The 23,502-nt window shown below is 33.9% G+C and overlaps 1 protein-coding gene and 8 non-coding genes across 9 annotated transcripts in view; all 9 read left to right on the top strand.

The window, feature by feature from the left end:
• Positions 1-23,502, top strand: part of RapGAP1 (Rap GTPase activating protein 1) — a 627,781-nt gene that overhangs the window by 9,871 nt on the left and 594,408 nt on the right. The gene's annotated exons all lie outside the window — the stretch shown is intronic.
• TRNAK-CUU (transfer RNA lysine (anticodon CUU)) lies at positions 4,908-4,980 on the top strand. Its single transcript has one exon. It is a non-coding gene; the product is annotated as a tRNA-Lys (tRNA).
• TRNAK-CUU (transfer RNA lysine (anticodon CUU)) lies at positions 5,048-5,120 on the top strand. Its single transcript has one exon. It is a non-coding gene; the product is annotated as a tRNA-Lys (tRNA).
• Positions 5,188-5,261, top strand: TRNAK-CUU (transfer RNA lysine (anticodon CUU)). The gene has a single exon. It is a non-coding gene; the product is annotated as a tRNA-Lys (tRNA).
• Positions 5,327-5,401, top strand: TRNAK-CUU (transfer RNA lysine (anticodon CUU)). The gene has a single exon. It is a non-coding gene; the product is annotated as a tRNA-Lys (tRNA).
• Positions 5,467-5,539, top strand: TRNAK-CUU (transfer RNA lysine (anticodon CUU)). Its single transcript has one exon. It is a non-coding gene; the product is annotated as a tRNA-Lys (tRNA).
• TRNAK-CUU (transfer RNA lysine (anticodon CUU)) lies at positions 5,607-5,680 on the top strand. Its single transcript has one exon. It is a non-coding gene; the product is annotated as a tRNA-Lys (tRNA).
• Positions 5,746-5,818, top strand: TRNAK-CUU (transfer RNA lysine (anticodon CUU)). Its single transcript has one exon. It is a non-coding gene; the product is annotated as a tRNA-Lys (tRNA).
• On the top strand, positions 5,886-5,958 carry TRNAK-CUU (transfer RNA lysine (anticodon CUU)). The gene has a single exon. It is a non-coding gene; the product is annotated as a tRNA-Lys (tRNA).

Below are 23,502 nucleotides of genomic sequence, written 5' to 3'. Positions count from 1 at the left end.
AAATCTCTCTTTATTTCCTCTCATATTTTAATTGATAATTGAAAAAATAACTATATTTTTTCAATTATCAAACAAAATTTTGGTGGAAATGAGAGATTAGCTAAAAACACATAGGTTTTCGGTATCTTGAACATTTCGTGTTTTGGAATTGCATCCTTATGCTTCTCGTGAACAGAATTTATCCTAGGTAAAAAGCAGATGTGTTCTAGTCACAGCGAGAGCTCGTAAGCATGTAATCGACAATCCTATCCTTCTTTTTCACACGTCTCTTTAGAAAACGAAAAAGATAGAAAATACAAGAATGATGACGTCGCGTACAATCTTTCGCTGGGACCAGTATAATAATATTGCCAGTTTACAATAAACAACGTGTGGACGTTGGCAAGTTAAAAATGGGTGTCAATAACATTTGTACCGTTTGTTTTCTGACCTGGCGCACATGCAAAGTGAAATGCCAATACCAAATATGCAGCACATCAAAGTAAAACGATCTTGATTGAAATGTAGACCAACTCGTTTGATTTACAAGTTTAAATTTAATTTGGTCAATTCACCATATTGACTACTTTCTAACAAACTCGCACGGGCTCTTTTTATCTCTCTGTTGCACATTATTACTGGGATATAATCATTCAATTTTTGTTTGTAATTGGAATGGTTTTGATTAGAATTTGAAACTGTATTATAATAGATTAACTTCTCGGGCTAATTTGTTTGGTTTTTGGAACAAATAGCAATTATCCGTAGAGTCAATTTGATCGCTTTTCGGAACAGCTCAGATGGTATCATAGAAATCGTTGTGTCTCCCTTACCGTGATACTTAGAAATATAAACTAAACGGTGTTAGAAAGAGAAAACACCAAGCTTTATATTCAAATAAAATAATTATGTATACCTCTATGAAACTAAATGTTCCGACCGCAATTTGAGAAAAATTTATGAAACTTTGTGATTTTTTTTTAATATATGTTTTTTTAGCAATTTTCTAGAACTTTTTCATGTTTGCTTTTAAATTCATATATTTCAAATATTATGTATTTATTTTAATTATAAAATTTGAAGGCGTATTCATCACCTTTCAAACACAGTTTTTATTTTTCGGGTACGTTCAAAAATTCACATGTATTTGAATTTTATTGTGAATCGGAAATACAAACAAATTCTTCGATTTACCGACAGTATCTTTTAGAAATAAAATGGTTAATATACGAGTATCAGAGGCTTGAAGGGTTAAAATAATAATTCTTTGCTTGTTGCAACAATTTTTGCCAGTGAGGTTATTTTTCAGACAGATAAGTTAAGTTGTTTTTGATGTAATAAAATAATGCGTTGTTGGGTAAGACTTGTTGGGATTTCGGGCACTGCAGGGTCGAGGGTCTGTTGTTAGAATCCATTAGCAGAACGATAAAAATGTAAATTCTCTTTAATATTAGCCACTAGCATACAAACGAGTGCGTTCCACAGATTGTGACAATTTTTGCTTTATAGATAGAGAAACAACAGCGCGTGTTGCTTATACGTCCAACAGATCGCGCTGTTTAAAAAAATCATTTTTTTACTGGTCACTAATGCAACACTTTTACAATAATGGTATTCGAATGCGACGTCGTGCTAAAATTTCAAGAACAACTTTCGGAGATTTATGATTTTCAACAAACTAACATTTACATTTTAATTTATATAGATAGATAAATAGTTTGATTTTAAATGGTTTAAAAAAATAAATGTTCAAAAAGGTTCTACAGTAAAAGAAAGTTATTTTTTTTACTTGGTCAATATTTACTTTGAACAAATTCAAGGTTATATTTTATACTATCAAATCAGCTTGTGTTTCGATTATTATATTGAATTTATCCAACAGAGACCTAAAGACTATTGTATTTTATTGCATTTGTCGAACGAAGACCTAAAGATGATTCTATTATATTGTTTTTATCCAACAGAGACCTAAAGACTATTATATTTTATTGCATTTGTCGAACGAAGACCTAAAGATGATTCTATTATATTGTATTTATTCAACAGAGACCTAAAGACTATTGTATTTTATTGCATTTGTCGAACGAAGACCTAAAGATGATTCTATTATATTGTATTTATCCAACAGAGACCTAAAGTTGATTCTATTATATTGTATTTACCCAACGGAGACCTAAAGATGGTTCTTTTATATTGTATTTATCCAACAGAGACCTAAAGATGATTCTATTATGTGGTATTTATCCAACAGAGAACTAAAGTTGATTCTGTTATATTGCATTTATCCAACAGAGACCCAAAGATGATTCTATTATATTGTATTTATCCAACAGAGACCCAGATATGATCCTTTTTAACTATTTCTATTTGAATTTCGATTTTGTTTTCTTGATTGAATAAATAAATAAATTAATTAATGAAAGGGAATCTCAAAAGTGGAAACTAACCCGATTCCCGACATCCGATCGAGCTAGAACTAGGCAGATAGACTCGTTGTCGATGACAATGCATTCTAAACACCTTTGGCGGCAATTACGCACATCCACGCGTACATATACGTATTTCGCTGAAATTCGATGACATTACATCAGTTATACGAAATAAATGTTCTACCCGTCCGGGATATGATGCAATTATTAGCGCGGTTGACTCCAGTCCGTGGGGAGGAAGGTTCAATCCTCAGTTAAACCATTTTTTTTATATTGTCCACCAACCGGCTCAAGAAATGGCATTTGAAAATAGATGTTTTATTGTAAAAAAACCTTGTTTTTACGGTTTGATTTTGAAAATTTTGCGTATTTTCAATCAACTTCCCTTTTTTCCAATTTTCCTAGAAACGCAATATGTTTTATAAAATTTTATGAACAAATCGTTTTAGTTGCAGGTATTAGAAATCAAACCCATAAATAAATTTATCAAAACTTTTGTAAAAATTAAAAATTTATTGCCATACAATATATATTGAAAATCATTTTTATACTGTTGTACCTTCAGGCTTTTCAAAAGGGTTTTCATTTTTTCTTCTAGAATTTTCTTTAAAGTTTTTATATAGTTTTTTACTTATTATTTCGTTGTATTTCACTAGCGTATTTAAATGAAAGACTTTTTGCCTAACATTAATAAATCATCTATTCTTCTGTGTCCGAAGGTAAAGTGCGCTAACTTCGGGAGGTGATTCTACATGACGGTAGAAGTAAAAAATATGAACAACTTTTTTCGAAATTCCAATGTTCGTTTTTCATAGAAGAATATTTATTATCACATACAAACAATTCAACTTTTTAATCTAAAAATTACGTTTTTTTTTCGAATTTCTAAAAGAGTTATTTTTCTTTTTTACTTCTGAAATCATGTAGAATCATCCCCAAATGTTGGCACATTTTACCTGCGGATACCCTCTTTAAAAATAATCGCCCTCGTTGTGATTTTACTCGAAAACGGCCCTAAACAAATTTTCTTATTATTATTAAATATATTTTTTATCAATGATCAATGGAGACGGACACATTGAACCGTATTTCCGAAAATGGAGTGGATGTGGAAGTATTATCGGGACTGATATGAAATCGGCGAAGTGTTGGCACCAAAGCGGACCACGTAAGATAGAATAATGCTTTCTCTTCCATAACCGAACAGTCACGCTACCACAGAGCGAGGAGAGCTGGGCAATTTACAACCAATATCTAAAGGTAAAATAAAGTAATGGATGTTGCCATGTTTCATAAGTTCACGGACATATCATAAGAATGCCATTTGAATTCTGATTGGAAAATCACCTCAAGGGCTCAAGTAAAACAACTTTGTTTTTTTACGTGTTGTTGTTATTATTTGTATTAATAATAATAATATTTTGATGATTTGCATAGCGCCATTTTTGTGTAAAATCACCTCAAGGGCGCTGTATAAATATATAATACATTTCTACAATGATCTATGTTATTACTAACTATATATCGAGATTATATACAGTACCATATTTACGATTACTAGGTCACTTAAGATTAACACTTAATTAACATAAACTTTTAAAATTTAGGACATAATTGGAAAATTGGATAAATTTGGACATTCTCTCAGGAATGGTATATTTAAATTAAGCGCATGGCAGCTTAAAAAGGTAAGTTTTTAGTTTAGACCTGAATTCTGTTGGACTTGTTATGATTCTTAGTTCCGGAGGGAGTTTATTCCGAGCCTCCGGCCCAGATGCTCCGAAAGCGCGATCACCAAACTTAGTATTTGGCTTTTGTTAATTAATTTAACAACTCACCAATGTTCGTCAAGAGTATTATTACAATTTATTTATCTCTTAATAATATATAAAAATTGATAATATGATAATACTATATTATAATAATTACGGTTCACAAGTTTATTTGAACTATAGAAACGAGGAGAGAGATACTGAGCTCGAAGGAAAGAAAAGTAAATATATGGAGAATTAGTAGTCATACATTTATATAAGCCGGTAGTCTCCGCTTGCATTATGTGGTTGGGTTCCATGATAACTCAACACAGTGAAAATTCAACAAACTTTTAAAAAGTGATATAAAGTCATTAGAAACGATGAAATTTTTTTAACCTAACCTAACCTACTTAACCCAGTTAATAAAGTTTTTTTTCATCACTTTCCATGACTTTATATATCTTTTTAAAGATGTGATGAACTATCATTGTGATGATTTATCCGGTCACCATTTCGTTGACTTCTGATTTTTTTTTGCAAAGCGATTATCCTAAAAAGGTAAGTACAACTGTTGGTAGGCAGAGAAGTTAATATATCCCAGGTACCATCTATAAGGTCTTAGAAATTGTTTTGACGATTTCTTCACCTCTATATAAATCCACAGAACTTTGGCAGTCAATAGTGTTAGATAATGCGTTTCCACGGAATCGAACCGCGTATAGAAATGTAATATATATTCAAGAATGCCCGGCTAGCTCAGTCGGTAGAGCATGAGACTCTTTATCTCAGGGTCGTGGGTTCGAGCCCCACGTTGGGTGCCAGTGTTAGATAATGCGTTTCCACGGAATCGAACCGCGTATAGAAATGTAATATATATTCAAGAATGCCAGGCTAGCTCAGTCGGTAGAGCATGAGACTCTTAATCTCAGGGTCGTGGGTTCGAGCCCCATGTTGGGCGCCAGTGTTAGATAATGCGTTTCCACGGAATCGAACCGCGTATAGAAATGTAATATATATTCAAGAATGCCCGGCTAGCTCAGTCGGTAGAGCATGAGACTCTTAATCTCAGGGTCGTGGGTTCGAGCCCCACGTTGGCGCCAGTGTTAGATAATGCGTTTCCACGGAATCGAACCGCGTATAGAAATGTAATATATATTCAAGAATGCCCGGCTAGCTCAGTCGGTAGAGCATGAGACTCTTTATCTCAGGGTCGTGGGTTCGAGCCCCACGTTGGTTGCCAGTGTTAGATAATGCGTTTCCACGGAATCGAACCGCGTATAGAAATGTAATATATATTCAAGAATGCCAGGCTAGCTCAGTCGGTAGAGCATGAGACTCTTAATCTCAGGGTCGTGGGTTCGAGCCCCATGTTGGGCGCCAGTGTTAGATAAGGCGTTTCCACGGAATCGAACCGCGTATAGAAATGTAATATATATTCAAGAATGCCCGGCTAGCTCAGTCGGTAGAGCATGAGACTCTTAATCTCAGGGTCGTGGGTTCGAGCCCCACGTTGGCGCCAGTGTTAGATAATGCGTTTCCACGGAATCGAACCGCGTATAGAAATGTAATATATATTCAAGAATGCCCGGCTAGCTCAGTCGGTAGAGCATGAGACTCTTAATCTCAGGGTCGTGGGTTCGAGCCCCACGTTGGGCGCCAGTGTTAGATAATGCGTTTCCACGGAATCGAACCGCGTATAGAAATGTAATATATATTCAAGAATGCCCGGCTAGCTCAGTCGGTAGAGCATGAGACTCTTAATCTCAGGGTCGTGGGTTCGAGCCCCACGTTGGGCGCCAGTGTTAGATAATGCGTTTCCACGGAATCGAACCGCGTATAGAAATGTAATATATATTCAAGAATACCTGGCTAGCTCAAGCAGGTACCGTGTTTTTAGTTCGTTTGAGTTAACGGCCCTCGCTATTAAATGTTTCTAGCTCGAATTAGAATATCGAACTCGCTGCACCAGCAGCTGGCATGTGCGTTCCATTCAACATCAACACGCACAGAGCAAAACATTTATTATTAATTAAAGATATTGTGATTATGAAAATTATGTTAAAATATATTTTAGAATGTAATGCAATATAACGATAGCTTGATTCATAGAGGAGGTTCTGAGTAACAACATTCAATATAACTTTTTATTTGGAACTTTTTTTGATACATACATAGATGAGATGTATTACTATGTGTACCATTGTACCCATACAAAGGTACACATAGTAATACATAAAGAGTGACAAAAGGCTTGGCCTTTGTTTCAGCCTGGTTTCGCAGTGCGGCCGGGCACTGTTATACTAAATTGTCTAGTTTGATTTGAGGTCACGGATTCAAAACAAATTTAATTTAATTTATATGAGTATATCATATTGTAACATTTTTTTATATATTGGTACATATAATGAATCTATACCTCGTTCCAAAGTGGAAGATACGTTCAGTATCATCCTGGTGAGAGACCATAATTCAGAATTGAAAGTTGCTTGAGAACGGCGTAGATATGTTTAGTGACTAGATCTGAATACTGAATAGCCAGGAACTTTCCAACCCCCTCTTCCCTGTCTCTAAATATGTGGACTACATACATTAGGAATGTAAATAAAATTTCTTTTGAAGACACTTCAATGAAATAAAATGTTATTGATTTCTTCTTAACAATTCCTTCTTACATGTTTTGGTTTTAGCTGAAACCAATTTTAATTTACTTCTTTTCGGTATTATGCACTTTTCTAAATACTCAGGATTTCAAATAGGCATGCAGCGATTATGTCGAGGATCAATTAATTCGGGTAGCATGCAAAAATTGTAAAAGCGTTTCAGCTGTTTAACCATATTAGTCTGCCAAAATTCGTCATCCCGTAAATTTTTCGATTTTTATTCCGAGTTCAATCCATACAACAAACATACAAATATCTTTTTTGTTCAATGAAATTGGCCCCGAACTTGCTAAAACCAGTCGTGAGATGTATTTACTAGCATTTCTCCATTTTTGTTAAGTTTCCAAAAGGTAATTTTTTTTTGATTATACTGCTTCATATATGAGCATGCTGCGAAAGGATATTTAATTTTAATCACGGTGTCTTCAGAAGAAATTCCATCTGGGGTCGCACCCATATACGGATACTCTTCATCTATGAAAAGACCACACTTTTCTATGGTAATGCTTCTTAGTCCTGCAAGCTCCTTCGGGACATTGTATTCATGTTTTTGTCCGTGTCGAATTGAAGGAATATTTGATAAGGATTGCTGATACAGTATATTTTTGACTAATGGAGCGCAACTGATATTTTGCCGCCGTTTGCACACTTTTCCAAACCACGATGCCGTAATCATATTGCGGCGCATCTCGATCCATTTTCCACTAGATGCTTGAAGTACTGTCGCCCTTTTAATTGCTTGCCTATCTTTGGCTATGGTAAAAAGCCTTTAAAAAAAATCATCTTTGGCTACATCATACGATGCTTGGTCCATATCAGGTTTTTCTGCATTGGAACCATAATGCTGATCTTTTGCTGGAGCGAGCTGCAGGGTTTTTCTTTTCTTTTTTTTACTTAATACTTGTTGATTATTTTTCTGCAATCTTTTTAAATCTAATTTCTCTATGAGTTTTCCGGGACTATTACCAGTTGCAAATTTATGCAAAGAATAGTGTGGACGATTGGTGTTGAACGCCACTACTGCTGCAGCGCACCTTCCACTATAGGACCGTTTTAGAAAATAGTTGATACGCTTTCCGCCAACAAATTTAGCCACATCATTATGATAACACTCCACATTTTTGCTGTCTACATCATGTATTAAACTTCGAGCATTAGATGCCAAAAGACAAACGTGCTGCATGATTCTGGACATTTTCAAGCTCGAAGTCATATTGGGTACGTAATTAGTGTCGCCAGTATCCCGTTTGCAAAAGTATGCCTGTTCCTTGCAAAGTGAGTGATCTCCAAATACATGTTTTGGACCATTCAATATATCCAAATAAAACTGTTTTATTTTTCCTCTTGACTACAATTCATAGCCTTCCGGTACGTTATTGAACAACGTACAGCCGTTGACACAATCTTCCTTAATGCTAAGGGAAACTTTGTATCTTCTGACAGTGATCTAAGTTTTTTGCAATAATTTCGAAGTAAGTGATTTCGGCATTCGATCTTTTCGACTGAAACATTTTTATACGATGTGTTTCTTTTATTTTATTGTAAGTGCTGGAATATTTTATATACTTTTATATTTTAAAAACATCAAATTGTTTATTACTTTATTTATTAGAAACCCGAAAAAAAGTTAACAATAAATTAATTCTTAATAATATCAAATTGTTTATTACCTAGAAACCCGAGAAAATGTTAAAAATATATTAATTCTTAATAATATCAAATTGTTTATTACCTAGAAACCCAAAAAAATGTTAACAATAAATTAATTCTTAATAATACCATTTGACACTACACAGCTTCGACGGAAACGCACAGATGAAACATAAAAAAGGCGACACACTATTATAGTCCCTACGCGCAACGCATAGAGTGGAATATTGTTGAAACGTCACACGGAAGTGTAATAATTACGCGGAATTCAGAACTTTGAAAAAAGATTGACACGACGGACCGTAGGAAGCGTGCATTCGCGGCCACCTCATAGAGCCGAATGAGTAGGAGAATTCTTAGATGTTCATTATATAGTATTTAACGAAAATAAATTGTTAGTAAAAACATATATCTCGACAGAAAAATGTATTTATGATAGCCTAGCGTGGCTACATTATCGATATTTTGACGATTAATAACTTAGATTGTCGTTTGAATCTGACAATTCACGATTCTCCATATAACGATTGAGATCGCTAGTAAGGAAGGCCCTTAAGAGAGATCAGACGCCTTCTAGAAGGGGACAAAACAAAGGGATTTCTGGAAATAAAACACTATTATTGTGGTGCTTTTAAATGCCTTCAATAAGACCTATATTACAGCACTGGAATCTACGCGTAGGAAAAGCTTAAATCTCTTGGTGGATGGTTAAAAGAATGAAAAAATTATGTTAAATTAATAAGAAGAAAGCAGAGGCAGAAATTAATAAAATAAAGCATGGAACGATACCGCAGGTAGTTTTGTAGACGTCCAGGGGGCAGGCAGTAGAAAAAATGAATCGAAATATACTAGTAATTAATTGACAAACACTGTTTAGCAAAGCAAGTCTCAAATTCAAAGCGGAGCACGTAACACCCTCTCGCAACCAGAGCTAAAATCCAAGCGAGCTCTACCCGCCTGGACTTAAGGGGACCCGCAGCTTCGCTCCGCCCCCCCCGGAAATGGTCACACCCACTTTACACGCAGCCACAGGGTGGCCATATGAAAGAATTTAAAAATACAAAGTACTTGATTTTAAGAAAATATTACGGGGTTGAATGTTTTAATTTTAAGAAAGTTCATTTCATAACAATAGCAAACATTGAAGGATAAGTAAAATTTGGTCATTGATTAGTATGATTACGTAGATGTAGAACATGACGCAGGTCCTGTTTTCCTTTTAAAATTTCAAAGGGATCTATGCGCCTTTAATATTTCTAATCGTTTTAAATTTTCCTCCGAGCATTCCTGTAAAACGCTAATTACAACCTTATTGTGTATTAAGTATTGATTTAGGTACTTTGTTTGATTGAAGTAATGTGATAATTTGTAAAAAATTTTATTTCAATAAAAATTAATCGCTTATTAGTATTCGGTTGGGTAAGTAAAATACAAGCATATATATGCTAAACCTTGTTAGAAGTTTGACCTAATTTGAGATTTTTACAGTTTAAGTATTATTTATTCGAGAAACATATTAATTTAACTAATATTATACTGAAATACCGGCTCTTAGATGATTATCGCGCGCACGGTATCACTTCTACGTACTTCACCACAATCTACACTTCCGCCTTGATGATGGATAATGTAACCCTCTCGAAAGTTGGCTAAAGATGGAAGAACACGGCGTGATGTCTCAATAATGTGTTACGAATATATAGAGCGCCTTCAATATTTGGACCGACTAAAACAAAAACGTTCGGAGTTGTTTAAAAAATAGCTTTCTCACCTGCTTTTCCCTTCTCTTAACTCTAATATTGATGTATAAACTGGCGAAGTCCCGTTTTAACTCATCCGTTTTGCATTTCTTCTATCTGTAAATTTGTTTGTGCGTGTCCTTTCCGTTTCAAGATAGTGGCCGTTTTATTGGTTCAATAATGATTATTTCTTCAAATGTGAAATGGTCGTAGACTTCATTAATCACATTTTTATAAATTCATACGGTACCTACCTGACTGAAGAAAGTTTGAAAAAAGAATTGTCGTTAAGATATTGACGTTTCTTTGAACAAATTTTATATTTCATTATTTGAAAATAAAAATGTTACATAAAATACTAGGTTTATAATTAAGTAGGTAAGTACCTATTTAAGTACCTACTTACAAATGTAATGATTTCGAAGGAAATTTTAGTTTTGATTTATTACATAAGCGAAAATTGTAAACTCACTTTTTTTTTAACGTGACGTCCACTGTTCACAAAACTATTAGTTTAAATGTTGTTGTGTCCGTTTTCCCCCTAGTGGTTAGCAGGCCCAGTCTCCCCTTTACAGCTCTGGGCACCCACTAGCGGCGCTGGCCACTGGCCCGTACAATATCCGCCATTCATGCACCGTTTATAGAAAAAAAGACCTCGATTAGTTGATTCGCATTATGACACCTGTTTCACGTAGCGCGAGACCAAGATGTCCGAGAAATTAAACACTGAGCACGTATTATTCTAAACAATCTATCTTAGGGCGTTCTTGAAACAACTCTCAAAATTGGCAGCACCATTTTGAATGGATTTTTCTGTAGTACATTTAGTAAATATCCAGAATCTGTATTTTTAAAACATTTCGTATCAGTTTAATTAAAATTTAGGAACAACTATTCTAGTCTCCGGAGAAAAAAATAACGCAGATAATTTAACGTATTTTGTTTACCCAATGTTTTGACGTATGATTGGGTTTTAGGCTAGTACTATTTTAATTTTATTTTTTAATCAAACCTAAACAAAAAAAATATTTTTTGTTAAATGAAGGAAAAAAAAACTCAACTTAAAACAATTTTTAATACATGTCACATCAAAAGTAATGATTAAAGAATAAAAAAGATGGTCGCCAAGTGAATTCAAAATACATTATTTTCCTTCTTCAGAGACTGATTTAGATGCTCGTCATTATAATTGAACTTGAAGTGTTTTTGAAGTATTTTTTTATGTAGCCAGCGATTCTAGATACATTTTTACCGCCGATTTTGTTATTTTTGCAGTCTGAAGCATGGAGTGAAGTTGTTTAAATTATTGTCACTTGCGTGTACCGTGATATAAATATATATATATTCTCACTTGCGTGTACCGTTGTATAAGTATATATTATCACTTGCGTGTAATTTTATATAAGTATATATTGTCACTTACGTGTAAAGTGATATAAGTATATATTATAACCTACGTGTACCGTGATATAAGTAGGTATATATTGTCACTTGCGTGTAACGTGATATATGTATAAATTCATCTATACTTTTACTTTCTTCAACATCGGTTAGAATTTTTTGGATTGCGATTGCATTCTTCTTATCTTTTTTCGTAAGTTTTTAAATTTTTAACATTCAATTGAAAAATAACTATTTCAGGTGACAAGTTATCCACATTTAAACATGGTATTTCCTCAGATATTTCTAGTTTTGCCGATTCTTGGAGGTTCTCGTCCATCCAAACCAAGGGGTTTTACTCTTTCAACCAAGGTCGCCACCTGATCTATTGGAATCTGAACGGTCAATTGTTAGTTGTGGATGTGCCTAGAATAATTCCACTTGAGTGTGGAGATTGTGGTGGTAATTTCGACTACCTTTGTCTTGCTCTTAACTCATTCATTAGTCTTTCCATCTCAAAAGGAGATACCTACACGGAAAAAATGAGTACGTCTTTTTAATCAAGATACTGTTAAAAATGTGACTGCATGAACATTTCCCTGTAAAATATTAGTCATTCAGAATATATCTGATCACGTGTTCACGTGTTCCGAATAAATATAATAGACGATAGATGTGAAGCTATTATTATTCTGAAGAACACGTGTTCCGACATCCTCATAACTCATAACATATTCGTGATTTAATGATAGTTTTTTATGAAATTTGTCAAATAATTTGTTATTGGCCTGCCGTCCCATTTTTAACAGGAAAACGAAAAATTTTACCAGATTTTTAATAAATAACAATATTTTATATCAGTGAGTTTTCTCTGTGTAGAACGGCTCAATTTGTGATGGCCATTTTTGTAACAACGGTAAAATATATTGAATGTCTATATGGTGGGCTGTACATTGCACGCATCGTTTAACCATTTCAAGCATTATTGAATAAGTATTTTGCTGCTATATTTTATTGTTTCATATTAGATTCCCTGATTTCTTATGGCTTTGAAGGTGAAATCACGCACTCCCACAGTTGGCGACATGGTTGAAATTCACGCCTAACACCGGCCGCCTGTTTTGACTCGTGGAAATAAAAACATCCCCAAAATGTTTTTTTTTTTTTTTTGTGAAATTTAAGCACAATAATATTAAAACGTTTTCCGACCATAATCAAAAGAACTTTATTTGCTACATTATACAATAAAACCTTATCCGAAATGGGTTTCGTAAGTAGGTGATTTTACTTAAAAATATTTTTTCGGCCTAATACTTTATTTTTTTGTATGCTTCAAAAAAGTCAAAGTGATTCGAAATTAAAGCAAATGCAAAGATATGTTCTACTCGCAGTATTTACGTGAGCATCTAAAATATTTGAATACTAAAAACACTCGATTTTGCATGATTCCCTTAACGAATGTGCTTGTGGCATTTGTTTCACCTGATAAAACACATTACAGGTGTTTTAAAGTTTCAAAGCGAAACATAACACAATAAAACAAAACTGTCAAAAATCGAATGTGTTTTAAATGCATTGTATTTACGTTTACGGTGAATAATAATCTACAGTTTATGCTTCGTTTTCTCTTTACTATAAAATCCTGATATTATTGGATTTAATACTGGTATTGCTACCTGTAAACATAAATATAGCCAATAAATAAACAAGCGAGAGATAAACTTGTTATTTTAGACAGGTAATAAATTTTTACTGTACATTCGAATTCCGTACCAATTGATGCCTTTTTATCAAATTTATGGCGGTATTGGAATTGTAGTGGAGAATGGGTATCAAGATCGGCCATTAATGCCAGATATGCCACGTGAACATTTGTTATTTTCAACATAGTATTTTAATTGGCTAGAAATAATATATGGTTTCATTCGATATTGTTCGACATAAAACAAAACATTCCAAAGCTTCCACAGATAACATTATTATGTAGGTACTCCTTCACTTCCTACCAACCAAACCCGGACAACGTGTTAACATAATACGCTACTTTCTACACGAGTTTACACGAGAAGGTATTTCAATAAGCAGACAAAAATCAATCTGCCTAATACGTAAAGAAGAATGTCCCGGTTTTATTCCGAGATTGATGACATTTTGCACACTTAACCTCCAAATTGGACGAAGGTCACAGGCTGCACGAGATTTCTAAAAAACCACCCCATCCACTTTTCCCACCCCTTAGAGCAGAATTTTGATTGGAATTCAGATGATGTAATAAAGTCAACAGCGTACAAAAAGTACAATGTAGGTATCACCGTATCTCTTGTAAAGCAACAACATTGTACAGTATATTTTCCACAATATCGTAAAAACCACAATTACCTTCCGTGACTTTAAAACTGCGTAAGCTTCGCAGCAAATTCTACGTGAAGTTGAACAAGTTTGTTCTAGATTTTGCATATATATTATGCTGATCCAGATGGACTGTGGTTGATTAATTAAACGAAATAACTGTCCCCCACTGTTGAATTTGGCAGCCACCTTTGTGTGTTAGTCAGTTTGATAGATTAGCTTATCTTAAAAGCACAGGCTTCAGGTAGGTATGCTGTTAGTTTTCTGCCGGTATTAGAATGGAAGATGATCCGAGTTTTTGAAACCTTCGGTACCGGTGCATAGTCGGGGAATACATGTACACGGTTGACATTTGAAAACAGATCGCTTCAACGACTCGTTCTTGAGTTCAACTGCTCGGCTATGGAACGATTGGCCGGCCTATGTATTTCATACTTCCTACAACATATATTTCTACAAGACCCATGTTCACTCCTTCCTCTTCTTTAAAAGATCCTCCACACAGAATCCCTAAATATGAGTCTGAACCCGAAAGAAATTATTTTCCTCAAGGCCTCCTCCCTGTGTGGAAGTTAATCTAAAAAAAGTCCAATCTAAGATCATACTTTGTTTATTTTTGTTTTTGTAGTAATTTGTAATCCTTTTTAAAACTCTTATGAAATAAGAGAGGTACAATAAGCCTCTTCGAATTGGTTCACAATGCTGTCACTCGCAGTTCACGGCTGTCAGGCCAAAATTGACAACCGTAAGAAATGTTTTCAATCCCCTTTACTTTAAATTCTTATTTTATTACTATTAAAATTATTTATTGAGAAGGCAGCATGCTGCTGATGTGCTCATATCAGATTTCACAATAAGTTTAACAAAAAATACACCAATAAATATTTGTATATATTTTTTTACATTTGATCCACATAGGAGGCTCTGAAGTAAAAAAAATCCCTCATGGTCTATGCTGTTTTTGGGGATGCTGTGTGGTGGGTATTTTTAGGTAAAGGAAGGAGAGAAAGTTCTGGGAAGAAAATGATATGAGGGGTGAATAGAAATCTCGGGGTCAATGTGTCCAGGAGAGACGGACGTATTAATCCATTTCTCCCAGTGTGGTGCAAGGCGATGGGTCGTGATTCCGGCTGGAGAGGTCAAAGGGTCTCCCTCAACCAGTCTCACCCAATACGGCCCGTCGCGCAGTTGATGGGTAAACGCATTTGCCGCCAATACCTAGACAAACCTCACCCCACGGACCCGACACCCCTGCTAAGTAACCAAATTCAGAATTCAAAAGTCCTTAATAATTGTTTCATTTAAAATAAAACAATAACGTAGTAAACACCACTTTTTTTTACTTAATGCCGACCGGATTTCAGTAGCTTCTTCAGGGCCATACAACACTTTTTTTAGCCAATAATAAATTTATTATCATCCAAACACATTCTTTCAACACAACTATTATTATTATTGGATAATAGTAAGTAAACAAATGTAATAAAAATTAAATATATGCTGTACAATGTGTTTATACTCGCCAATATACTAGGTTAGGTTTTTAGACTCATTTTTTAAAATAACTTTTAATAACCAAAGCGTTGCCATTTATTATCATGGAACCATTATTTTTTTAATATCTTTTAAAATTAATGTCATTATATTCATACTATCTCAGCTTTTCCATGTTAGTATACGCGTATATGCCTACACAATTTCCATTTTTGGAAAATTTTTTCACATTCCCCTTGAAAATATTTTAGAGGTAGATATAAAGTGAATATAAATTCTCAGATACGTATGTGACAAATTTGCATGAAATATTACGACGCACATGTGTGCGAAGTGCGAATGTACCAGATTGTACCTGCGACAAATATTCGTTGACATTTTAAAACTCTGAGAAAGTCTGGACGGATTGATTTATTCATATAAAAATGTTAAATCTTTCTCATGCGAAATGGTCTCTTTTTCGAGTTCTGACTGTAGACATGAATTCTTAAGCTATTTCTGTAGAATTTTGATAAAAGTATAACGCACCTTACAAAAAGATACTCCTTAATGGGATCAGAGTAGAATATTCTGTTGAATTTAAATAGAAAAGTTGTTTGAAATACTTACCCGGTAATCAGGCTCCCCAGTTTCGGCAGGTTGCGGATCCTATTAGAACTGCACTGAATAAATATACTTATTTTTTAAATTTCATAATATATACAGGATGTATCAGTTCGTGCCTGAAGGACTTTAACCAGCGATCCCTGGGCATATTTGGAGTAAAAATTAAGATTACATTTTGCTATCCGATGTATATCCGATGATATTTGTATTCGTCTGTAAGTTTCAGTTGAAATATGCTGTATCCAGTGGCAACGAATGTTTTTTATTACTGAAAAAACAAGTCATCCACGGAGAAAAAAAAGTATTACTAATTTATTGGTAATCCAGTTACAAACGTGATTGCAGTCCTTTAACGAATACGAGAGGTTTCCTGATGTTAGTTAGTTCCTTTTAGTACATTTCGAATACATTATCACGCTGTCGGAACAGTTCGTCAAAGTCGGTCAAGAATGCCCGCTACACTCATTGCCCGGCGGGATTGATAAGGTCCACAGGGCGAGGCCTAAAGCCCTAGTCTGTTCCCCTCTAATCCCCCATATACGAAAGAAGAAGACCATATATAATTCAATATTTAGAACCTTATAACTTCTAGTAAAATGTACTGTGAATGTCCAAATAAATAAAATTTAATAATTTGCATTGCGCCGTCGCGTCGTGTCGTTGTGAAAAATTACCTCAAGAGATGTTATATTTACAGTATATAGATATATGTATAAAATGCATTTATTATGTATATAATAAATGCATGTTATATTTACAGAAAGTAGAGAAAATTCGAGCAATGCCGGGTTACACGTCAGCTGGTTAAGAACGACCAAAAACTTTAATTCAGTACAACCCATAACTGTTAAACATGTCTCTAGTCAGAAGCTCTAGTCGTGTTTCTAATTCGAATACAACTCAGTAGTTTGGTCTCCCTCTTAAAAATCATTTTAATAACGTAGATAAATATAATTTTTTTAAAATTATATATCCCGCTGGAAATACTCTCAAAACTCATACATTAGAACACAGACAAAAATAAATTATTTAAAATACTCTAAATTAAACTGTTTCCAAGTCCTGCAACTTACAAACTTAAACATACCCACAAGAACAACAAGACACAATACTCTATTCCCCACAGTGTGCAGAAGCGCAACTACATTGCTAAATCTCCGATACAGAAGTTTCACACTATGGGAAATCAATACTTAAGTGATATTGATATGTTTTATGTTGACTTGGTGAATTTTTTGTATCATATTAAAAACCCTATTCTTGAACCTTTGGTTCTCAACCTTTTTGTTAACCTATCTGATCACTGTATCTTAATAATTAAAAAAAATTCTATCATGTGTGTATGTATTTTTTGCTTATGTCAAAATTATACCACTTATACCTATGTTAAAGGCCTACGGGCGTAAAATGAATAAAAAATAAGAACTAAATGTTTTCTACGGTTTACACATTGAAATAATTGTTTGAACCAATCCACTAACTTTTAACTACCTGTTTGACTTTCGTTATAAATTCACACCTCAAATTTGAATTTACTGTATTGACATTACGAGTGTCGAAAATGTACAGTAGCGGAAATGTTTTATTGCCTATTATGCGCTTTAATTCGTTGATATTTTACCCGTATGGGAGTATTCATATTGTATTATGACTTCAATAAATCGTAACCGTGCATTTTCGGACTGCGTGCATTTGCGAACGCCACATGTAAATAAAATTAAATACTGGGATGTGTGTTTGCCTATGAATTCTGTTTTCTATGGAATTACTCTATTACGATTCTACGAGCGTTTCACTTGTAATCGTGAATGCACTCACGTCGCCTTTAGTGGTGTTAGAAAATGATGGTACTGTCCGTCAAATAAGTGGTGGCTTCTGGAGTGTACTACAAAGGTATTCAATTCAATGAAAGTGTATAAAACCAGGGATTATTTCAATAATTTGCAGTGAAACAGTGGCGAGCTGTCGGCATTTTACAGTAGAACAATACTTACAAATACATTATAATTATGTAAGTGAGAACTGTTAGTGTTTGTCAGGAAAGATCGGTAATTTGTTGTGAAGTTGTGTATGTTAAGGTTAAATGTAACGTACGTTATAATCTTCACGTTCATAGATGGCGTTAATTTAATTATTTTATTTAAAACACTTTATGGAATTATTTGTTTGCGCTCGTACATACTCAATATAAAAATGAATAAATAGTTTTTTTCCGTAAAAAAACTCTAATATTTTAAGAAAGACATACAAATACAATGCTGTATCGGTGATTAAATCCAATTATTTTAAAGAATAACTTCCAATGTATTTTAATAAAATTATTAAATTAACGCCATCTACCAATGCTTAGATTATAATGTACGTATTTCAGAAAAAAATAAAACGCTCCTGTAAAAAATAGAAAAATCCCCATATTGTTGGTTCCATTTTTAAGATAGATATTAGGAATCCACAAGTTCTTAGGCCGACAGTATTTGGGCGGCGTAGAAGCTGCGCAACCACAGTAATATTATTTTATAGACCAGTCTCTTTCATTGCTCCCGATGCGCGATGCAGTTAGAAGGTAGCTCGGTATTTCCGACAGCGGGCCGGCATAAACTCATAAAGGAACTCTCACGAGAAAAGGGAATTTGTTCATATATTTTTTTATATCTGGAAATTCTCGGAAATTCAACGGATAAGGGACTGTTTCCGCGTTCATACGCTTTTTAATGTTTTCCCTCTTCTAATACGTGTTCCCGTTCTAATAATACAATACTGAATGGGCATTAATATTAATCGTAATCAAATGAACACTGTATAACTTCATAAGGGAATCTTATCTCATACTATACTATATTTTATGACTGTTCAGTTTAGGATTGTTGTAAACGGAAGTGGCGCCCTCTGTTATTTTCAAAAAGAACCGTTGAAGTTTTGCTAGTCTCATTAATTTGGTAAGTTGTTTCATATCTCCATTAAAGGATACCTTTCGAATTCGGCCTGTCGGTCGTTAATCGTATCAAATGCACAGGGTAACCCTACTTCCGCATGGAAACTGCGGCAGGAATATCGGCTGCCTTTGCTTCTGATTCAACCTCTTTTTATTCTGTCTCGCAAAGATACACCTGGTATTACTCTTTGTATTCGTATGACCATTTTTGTAACAAAGTTCTTAGCGGTAGTCCATGTTTCTATTCATAATGACATTAGCATGGGAAGATAATTTATCGGTGTTCATTTTACTTGAAGGGTTGGGGTTCGTTGAACAGGCTTGTCTCGGGGCAAGGAGATAACAAGAAGATTATGGCACATCTATGGAATAAGTTACCCATCGATGTAAAAATTTCCTTCACACACTTTGCTTTCACAACAACATTATTTCTTCTCCAATTGGATACAGTTAAATTATTTTTCGGTGTAAACGTTGTAACGTCATTCTGGAATAAATACATTATTATTTTTACTATTGCCTTCCAGCATTTCCCCGTCCTGCAGGTTTTTTTTATAAAAAAAGCCTTTTTGTTTCTCAACCTTATTACAAGTCTCAACCCAACCAGGCAACTTTTTATTTTATTTTTTTATTAGCGGTTGTAAGCATGTGAAGATATAAAATATGGGGTAGATAAGTATAAAAATGTTTGAAGAATAACAGTTTAAATTACAATAGTTGGTATACGATAGCTGAAAAAAATCGATGCTCTTATGAGTTTGAAATATACTCGTGTGTATTAGGGTTGATAATAAATTTCAGGTCAAGTAATAGGTATTATCAAGTTTTGCGTAGGAGTGTCTACGCTTACTGACCGCAATTGAAGAGCAAGGGAGGAGAACCCAAATTAAGACAACAGATCCGTAATGACTCCCACCACAAGTGTTTTCGTGTCTTGTGCACTTGCCAGCCAGTGATTGTTTTCTATGATTAGATTCTGTCGTGGACACGCTATTGAAGGAGGCATTATGGCTGTAATTTCTATGTTGGAATTGTTGTCATTTAGTTTCTATCTGGGCATGACGCGGTGTTTCTCAATTCAAAGGGGCGAACTAAGAAGATTGGAACATTATTTTGAGATCAATACTACGAGCAAGACCCATATATGTATTATTCAAAATGTTTTAAGATATTATGGCATATGGAATATAAATAACGGAATCGGTCCCGTATTATGACGTTCTTGTATTTTGGAAATTGTTATTACATCTTCAGCAGGTTATAAGAGTCGAATAATGAATGAATAACGAAATATCAAATTTATTACTAGAGAGAACCTCGTTTATAGTGGTATTTTAAACGATATGGTTTTTATATTCTATGAAGGCTTAATTTAAAATTTAATTAAAACTGATTTTTATTATGTCATTAATTGAAATTATTAATACCATTTATTAATGTGTTAATAATTTAATTTAATTAAAATTATATTCAACTTAAATTAATTTAATATGTATTAAGTTAATGACATTATAATTATCTAAAACCGTCCTGGTAGGGATCACCATTCAAAATAGAAAAGTTGCTTGACTCTACTTTATTTTGTAAACATGTAACTTCGTGATGTCATTTACGAATAAATTTAAATTACCGTTCAAACCCATTTTAAAACTTTTGTAAGTGGAAAGTGATTTAGATACACGATGTTTATCTTGGTAAAAAAAATTGTTTTGGCTATACAATCTTGTAATTGTTTAGGTAGACCTATTTTTATTTTATACCTGATTTTAAATTGAAGCTTTTTATAATAGCTGTAAAGAACTACTGTCATCTATGAGTCTTCTTCGGGTTTTGAACCCTGTCTGGGCTCGCTAAACTAACGATCTTTATAAACGCAAGTCCTCAGGAAAACCGCATACCTCCGTCATGACATGACGTGGGGACTAAGGAGCGCATTTTGAGCCGAAGGACTTAACAAAGAAGCAAACAAAAGATGAATAAGTTAGCAGACGAGATCGAGCGAAGGACACTGAGGAAGAAGGCACCGGGACAAAGGGCGAGAGAACAAAGCGTCGAGGAGGATTCTGTTTGTTAAGAAAATTAGACGAAAAGGAAGACAAATGCGAACTCCACTCCTTATGAAGTATTAATTCACGCGGAAAGCGTGAATTCTTGAATGTACTACTTTTTTGCATCCGCCTGTCGTGACGAGTTCATACAATGGTCATCTAATTATCTGGCAAGTTAAATTAATCACAAAAAAGAGATAAATCATTATTTTTTCAGTTACATGATTTATAAGTTAAATGATATTTCAAAGCTCTACAGCGCATGATGAAAATATTAAATATTGCCTGCTGAAAATACTAAGAGTAGACCTTAAAATTTCCGATAAGAAATCCGTTCATTGAACTTAATTAATTTTAATTAATCAATTAATTCTGTAGCCTGTTTTTCGTTAGTTCCCAAATAAAAAAATTATAATAAAATACTCGCAAACGTAAAGCTACGATTACAATGGAAAATTTCTATTTTTTTGGTAATTAGAATTGGAAGAAGGATATTTTATTAGATTATCATGAATAACCACCCTCCAAAGTTTAGCGGTATAAGTGTGTATATATACCGCTAAACTTTGGAGGGTGGTGTTATTCATGATAATGTAATAAAATATTGTTAGTTAGAATTGGAAGAAGGATATTTTATTAGATTATCATGAATAACCACCCTCCAAAGTTTAGCGGTATGAGTGTGTATATATACCGCTAAACTTTGGAGGGTGGTGTTATTCATGATAATGTAATAAAATATTGTTAGTTAGAATTGGAAGAAGGATATTTTATTAGATTATCATGAATAACCACCCTCCAAAGTTTAGCGGTATGAGTGTGTAAATATTGGTTAAATAACCTCACTGCTTTCGTGGTTCGTTTTTAAATAAGTATAAATAATATACACAACTGATATTATAAAAATAATGTTCGCGAAAACAGTAAGCAAAAAAATAGTCTTATACCTACCATCAAATCAAAGATAATCTTCCGTTTGTTTGGTGTAATCATTCATTCAAAATTCGAATCCCGTGTAATCATTCCAAAATGGCGAGACTGACAATTTAAAACGTTTCGTCATTCACGTATCAAGTCAGTATTCAAAGACAACGAGGAAGACAAGTTGTAGAACATCACGGTACATGCTTCTGCTGAAGTATTTTGTTTAACAAGTCGTGGTTTTGAATAACTCCCATTACAACATGTTCGGATGGCTCGATTAAATTATATGAAATTGGTATTGAATTGAAATAGAATGTTGTCCTGCTTTGTTGTCCTGCTCTCGTAGGAATAGGACTGCGTCTCGTAATCCTTATATTATAATATAGGGGTGTTTTTAAATACGTCTATTTGATTTTACGGCAATTAATTGATGCAAATCATGAAAACTGAAATTAACCCACTGAAGCTGAAACCCGTATAGACCCGTTTTCGATGACAATGGATATAACAGTGTGCAAGCTTTAATCCACTTAGCGCCGGTATTTCAGTACTACAATGAGTGAGAATCCATGTGGTTTTTGGCGTTTAGTTTTGGTGTAACCGTCAATCATGTATTGGATTGGTATATACGTTTTTCCATCGTGCTCATAGTATGTGAGTTTTGTGCTCAGTCTGCGGTATGTTTCCTTCTGATAAAATCAAATGATAAAGTCGCTGGTTCTTAAGGACATCTAGTGTCCTTTTAGTCATTGCGTACCCTCACTTTTATCCTATAATTGAACCGCGAAAAACATGTTTTGTTTAAGTACAAGGCGCGGAGACGCAGTTATCTTTACGTAAATTATACCGAGCTACGGTTAACTTTGACCGAGAACCTCTTCGAGTGTTAAGATTTCAAGAATCCAAGTTTTAGTTTGTTTGTCGCGTTTTTTCACATTAATTCTGAATTCTCAATGGCGATATAAACACTACAATATTTTAAGAAGTATTTTTTTGGGGATGTGGCAAAAGTTCGCCGTATCTAACGATGTCCTTTGCACGTAGTTTTTCAAGAAAAAAATTTGACAAAAGGAAACAAAACTTCATTTAAAAATAAGTGATGGGAATATTCGAAATATCCGTAATTTAATTAGATTTAGAATAAATTGATTTGACCTTTATTTTGAGCTTTAAAATTATACCACGTAATTTTTTTTTTGTTTAGCAAAAATAAGTACGAAAATTTAAAGTTAGAATTATTAATAGCGTTTTTAAAGCATTTCTATCTATTTTTTTCTATTATAAGCTCAACTTATACTCGAAGCAATTCGTTAATAATAAAATAAAATTCATTAATTTTATTTTTACACCACCAAATTCATATGTTTTATGCTCTTGGTTTCATAGACTTTGCTTTGGTCTGTACTAACTAGATAATACACAGAAATGCTTTACATGTGGTGAAGGCCTCCGTGATTGAGGGGTAAGATTCTCGACTAGCAGGCCGGAGGTCGCAGGTTCAAAACCCGACGAGCGTAAGTAAATTTCATTTGATTAATTAGTGTTATTTTCCAATGTA

The sequence above is a fragment of the Hesperophylax consimilis genome, chromosome 1, assembly GCF_061612785.1.
Source record: "Hesperophylax consimilis isolate HC1 chromosome 1, BYU_Hcon_1.0, whole genome shotgun sequence".
NCBI classification, from domain to species: domain Eukaryota; kingdom Metazoa; phylum Arthropoda; class Insecta; order Trichoptera; family Limnephilidae; genus Hesperophylax; species Hesperophylax consimilis.
Note: the sequence above shows the minus strand (reverse complement) of the source record. Positions and strands in the feature narration are given on the sequence as shown.